The sequence below is a fragment of the Eulemur rufifrons genome, chromosome 7 (genome assembly GCF_041146395.1).
Source record: "Eulemur rufifrons isolate Redbay chromosome 7, OSU_ERuf_1, whole genome shotgun sequence".
Lineage (NCBI taxonomy): Eukaryota > Metazoa > Chordata > Mammalia > Primates > Lemuridae > Eulemur > Eulemur rufifrons.
In genome coordinates, this window is record NC_090989.1 from 205699783 (window position 1) to 205705418 (window position 5636).

Genomic DNA, 5636 nt, shown 5'->3' on the forward strand with positions numbered 1-5636 from the left:
TGGAGGAGAAATAAACATATTTTTCCTTTTACAAAAAAAGGTCTTCATTGCTTTGTGCCAAAGGATAATGATGGTGATAATAACAGCTAATGTGTGGCCAGGCACGGTGGCTCATGCCTGTGATCCTAGCACTCTGGGAGGCCGAGGTGGGAGGATCACTTGAGTTCAGGAGTTTGAGACCAGCCTGAGCAAGAGTGGGACCCCACCTCTACTAAACATAGAAAAAAATTAGCCGGGCGTCATGGTGCGTGCCTGTAGTCCCAGCTAATTGGGAGGCTGAGGCAGGAGGATCTCTTGAGCCCAGGAGTTCGAGGTTGCTGTGAGCTAGGCTGACGCCATGGCACTCTAGCCCAGGCAACAGAGCCAGACTCTGTCTCAAAAAACAAACCAAACCCCCCTCAGCTAACGTGTCTAACATTAGGTAACTCATTTAAGCTTCACAACAGCTGTATGGATCAGACACCGTCAATAATCCATTTGGTAGCTGACGAAATGGAGGAAGGACTGAGGGGTTCAGTACTGTGCTCAGGGTCTCCAGCCGATGGGCGGCAGAGCTGGGGTAAGAACCCAGGCAACGTGGCCCCTGGAGTCTCAGCTAACATATCGCTTCTCCTACGTGTGGTCCCACCCAGGTGTGGCTGTGCAGAGCTAACCGGCCCTCCTAGCAATGGGACAGCTAATAGCTCAGTGACGGCACCTGCGCATGACTCGTGGCCTCCCATACCTGGGTGTGGCTATCCGAGTCGCAAATGAAGGTTTACATTGGTACCCAACGGTGAGTTTCTGTGCAAGCACAGCACTGCATTGAACTCACAAAGCCTAATAATTCTTCAGATCTAGTTACCATAAGGAAAAGGATTTATCATAAGAACAGGATTTAAGGAAATACAATTTGTCACAAGCAGGTATGTTTCTCACTAAGCTCTCTGTAAACAGTTTCTCCCTCGGCTAACCCTGGTTCTTTGTGGGCCAGAGTCCAAGATCATGGCAACTTTTCTATCAGGTGTTAGTAGCAAATGTGGCCTTTTTCCTTTTTTTAGCTATATATTTAAAAATGTATCTATCCGTATATTTCCACTTGGCAACTGAAAACAGGTGTCTGTGTAAATGCTGCTTCTTTCTCTCCAAACACTCCCCTTCGTTCCGTGTTTCTCCAACAGGAAACAGTTTGACCTTGAGTGTTGTGTCCACTTCTGTCCACTGAGCAGACGCAAAGCCAGTGTCTCCCCGACTCCAGCTGTGGCAGGCCCTGTCAGCAAAGTCCCCCCACCCACATGCATCTTTTGATTTTTAACCTTCTTGTAACTCGGTTGACCTTTGGTTCTGAAAGCATCGAGGGAGACTCGGCTTTGGGTCTGGAGTCTTTTCCCATCACTGAGATCACTGTGGAGAAACAATACTGCCCACTCCGGTGCCGTGAAGAAACCAGGCAAAATGACAGAAAGGTCCCTTTCCTCTGCGTTTGTCTGAGTGTCTGTGTGGTGTCTTCGCATCAAGCTGTCGGGTCATTCAAGGCAGCGTTTTCAGGTGACCCGTGTCTGCAATCTGCGGCTGACGCGTCCAAGCCTTTCTCTTTGAGAGAGAGACACACGCAGACCCACAGAACAGCGGCACCAACAGTGATTCTCCTCAGAAGGTCCTTAGAATCTCAGCTGGACTTGACCTTGGGGCGTCATGGCTGCCTCCCTTGGACAAGTGAGGGTGAGGGGATCACATCCCCCGAGTGTCACGTAGAGACACGGCAGGAACGCGGGCTCTACATTGTCACACTGCTCCTAAGATGGGAGACCCCTCCCACTTCGGATCAAAACACATAATGTTGGTTCCCTTTGCAGAGGGGAGCAGCCTCCTTTAACCCAGCCAGTGTCTGGCTGCAGGGGATCTTGCTAGTCCCTCAGTGTCAGCATCGGCAGGATTTGTGAGGAGGCCCCACGCCTCCCCTCCCCACCCGCAGGTCTGCTTTTTGCTCTTAGAGGCTCCGTAGCTAAAGCCCTCGCCTTCCAGGTTAAGAACACACTCGGCCTGAAAACCCAATTCTAAGTATTCCGAAGCAAAGCAGCAGAGGGGTTTCTCCACAATGTGCACTTGCCGCGTGGTGTCCTTTGCCCAAAGCTAGGAAAGCATCTCTGCAGTTTGACTCGAAGCGCCTGTCAGCCCCGGCTTTGCCACCATGGACAGGCTGGGCACAGCTTATGCCCCTGGGCATGGGATGGAAGACCCCGTGACCAGGATGGAGGCAGAAGTTCCACTCAAGCACCATTGGGGTCCAAAGTCCCCACAGTGACTGTGTCCTGGTCCCCACCTTCACAATTGGGAATAATTTCAAGATGCCTGTAGTGGGTGTGAATCGTGTCCCCTGAAAGGACATGTCCACATGCAAATCCCTGGGACCTGTGAATGTGACCTGATTTGGAAAAAGGGTCTTTGCAGATGTAATTAGATTCAGGAGTATCATCCTAGATTACCTAGATTAGAGCAGGTCTTAAATCCAATGACATGCTCTCATATGTCACACAGAGCAGAAGGGGATATGAGGATGGAGGCAGAGATTGGCGTGATGTGGCCACAAGCCAAGGAATCCAAGGAGTGCCCCCAGAAGTTGGGAGAGGCCAGGAAGGACTCTTTGCTGGAGCCTCCAGAGGGAGTGTGGCCCTACTGGCACCTTGATTTTGGGCTTTTGGCCTTCAGAACTGTGTGAGAATACATTTCTGTTGCTTTGAGCCATGCAGTTTGCAGTACTTTGTGGTGGCAGCCCTGGGAAACATTGCTAATCACACACCCCAAGGGCTATGATTCAGGTCTCTCATGCAACAGAGCACAGGCAACATCCCTCCCTTCACACGGCTGCTCCCCTCAAACGGGCGCTGGGTACGCACAGGCTATTGGTCGAATTTGAAGGATTAAACTCACCTTGGTCCCACCCTCTCATTGCGATGCTACTTCTGGTTTCCCTGGAGAACTGAGGTGCTGCCACTGAGGTGCAGATGCTCCCGGTGGCTTCCACAGCCGGGTGGGGAGGGCAGAGATGGTGCTGAGGGGAGAGTGGACTCTTCTGCCCACTGGGAGTCCTGGCAAGCTGTCAAGAGGGAAGCTGGCACCAGATGCCTGGCACTGGGTCATGGTGGCCTGAGCAAGGTCATGCCTTTGCCACTGCCCAGCTGTGTGTGTCTAGTGGAGACCAGGCAATGGTCGCCACACTGATTTCTCTTCCCAGACCCACAGGAGACGACCTTTTCCAGCCTGTCGTGCATTTAGGGGAGGGCCATGGGCTTTGGCCAGTGCGGTGGGGGTGGAAATGGCGTCTACAACTCCCAGGCTGGCTCCACTGCACAGTCCTGCGTCCTCTCTTCCCTCCACGCCGGCTCTGGGGCCCTGCATTTCAATGACAGGGTCACCATATGGCAGGAGCCTGGAGCCTGAGCCACTGCCCTCTTGATACCAGCCGACGGGAAGGAGAAACAAACCTTCCCTGTATAAGCGACTGGGATTTCAGGCTTGTTTGTTACTGCAGCATAACCCAGGCGATCCTGACCAGGCTACACTGAGCTCGGCAACATTCTTTTAAATCTCTCTGAGCCTTTGTTTCTTCATTTGTGAAATGTTGTTGCAATACCTGTTGCTGTAGTCAAGGCCATTGCCACTGTCGTAATAGAAGCCCGCTCATTCTGGGTAAATCAGGAAGGGGGTTTGCTGGGAAGCTTCAAGGGGATCTCATGAAGTCCAGTTCCCCTTGCTTGCCTGGCCCCGAGGACGCGTCTCACTAGTTCCTGCAGCATCATCCAGTTCATGGATGTCTCTGGGTCTCACGCTAAGTGCCCAGGAGACAGAATGTGATTGGCTCAGCTTGTGCCAAGTGTCTATCCCTGGTCCAATCAGCTGCAGCCAGAGACCAGGTCATATAGGACAAAGGTGACCTTGAGATTTTCTCTTACGGGCAGGGGGCATTTTCTCCAAGAGGGGGATCAGGGGCTCAGCAGATGCCCCAGCAATGTCCACCCTGCTGTGAGCAGAAACGCTGAGGCTCCATGAGAAAGTGTGTGCGGGGATTCCATGGCAGGGTGGATGTAGAGCGTCTCAGTGGAGTTTTGCTACCAAGAATGGTCCCTCAGCTAGTGCTGTAGCGTCACATTCCAGATCCCAGTCTTTGGGTGGAGGCCCTGCCCTGCGTCCTGCTCTAAGAGCGCCGTAAGTCTTCACAGGGTCTTCTCGTCCTTGTTAGACTCAGGCCTGTGAGGATGCTTCCCCAAGCCAAGCAAGGACATAAATAGTTTCGTGGTCACCGGTGTATTAGCGGTGCTGAAATAACCACCAGGCGGATGTTGTTCTCTCTTCCTCTGGGCTGTCACCACAGCTCCTCTTCAAGTCCCCACCCTGTTGTGTGCCCTGAAGAACTTTGGCATTTGCTGAAAGGTCACCAGCTGCAATTTTAGTTCATGCGGGTAACCTGAACTTCTAACATTTACATGTAGCTGCAAAGGGGTTCGGCAGCTGTGCCGGTGTCAGCCTGGGCTGGATGGTGGCAGAAAGAGCCGGCCTTCCCGCGGACCCCTGTATGGGCAGAGCCAACTGCTAATAAATGGCACTGGACAGCTGATCCCCAAGTCATCCTTCTGCTCTTTCCTGACACTCACAGAGTGCTCGGCACCCAGTGCCCCTCCCACGATCTGTGCCAAGGCACTGGTTTGTTTGTGTCACTTCCACTATGTTATGAACAGATATGCCTACAAAACACAATCAAAAGAACTTTGGGAATGGCCAATAAATACATGAAAAAGATGCTCCATATCACTAATCATTAGGGAAATGCAACTCTAAGGCACAATGAGATAACATAGCCATTAGGATGGCTATTATAAAAAAAACAAGGAACAAGCGTTGGTGACAATGTAGAGCCATTTGAATCCTTGCTCATTGCTGGTGGGAATGTTAAATGGTGCAGCCTCTTTGGAAATGGTATAGCAGCTCCTTAAGAAATTAAGCATATGAAAGCGCACATCCAGGGAAATTGGTAAACTAACACTGGTGTTTGGCACTGTGCGAGGTTCCAGATTGGGGTATCCACTGTGGATATCCACCCAGTTATACTTGCTCCCTGGCAATGAAAAGCGTCCTTTGCAGACTTGTTTGAAAGAATCCTGGCTACAGAGGTCCCAGGATTGCCGTTATTTGACTATGTGACCTACGCCCCAGATAAGACACCTGCCAGTCTGCCAGCTGCAGCCACGGGACAGTCAGGTTCTGTGAAGGATCCTTTTGAGCCCTGGAATAAAAGGGTTTTGTGGATCATTTTTTATCAGCTGCATTTCTCACTCCCCACCTGTTCCTAAATGGCTGCCTCTTAGGCTCTTGCAGGGGGGGAGCCCCTCAGGAGAAAGTAGGTCTGTGTTTCCGGGCAGCCTTTTCTGTTTACAGATTGCGGTGGTGTCTGGCAGCCGCCAGTCAGTGAGATCAGGGAGATTTCCTTGAGGGCTTGTCCAGTTCTTTCAGCCACGTGGGTTGGGCCCCTTTTCCTTTAAGGTCCTGGCCTGGCCAGCACAGTTTTCTTATCAGCTTCCACACTGTGGAGCAGCAGCTCTTGGAGGTAAACAAGGATTTCTGCAGGGAGAAAAGAAGGATTTGAAGCTTTACCGGCCACA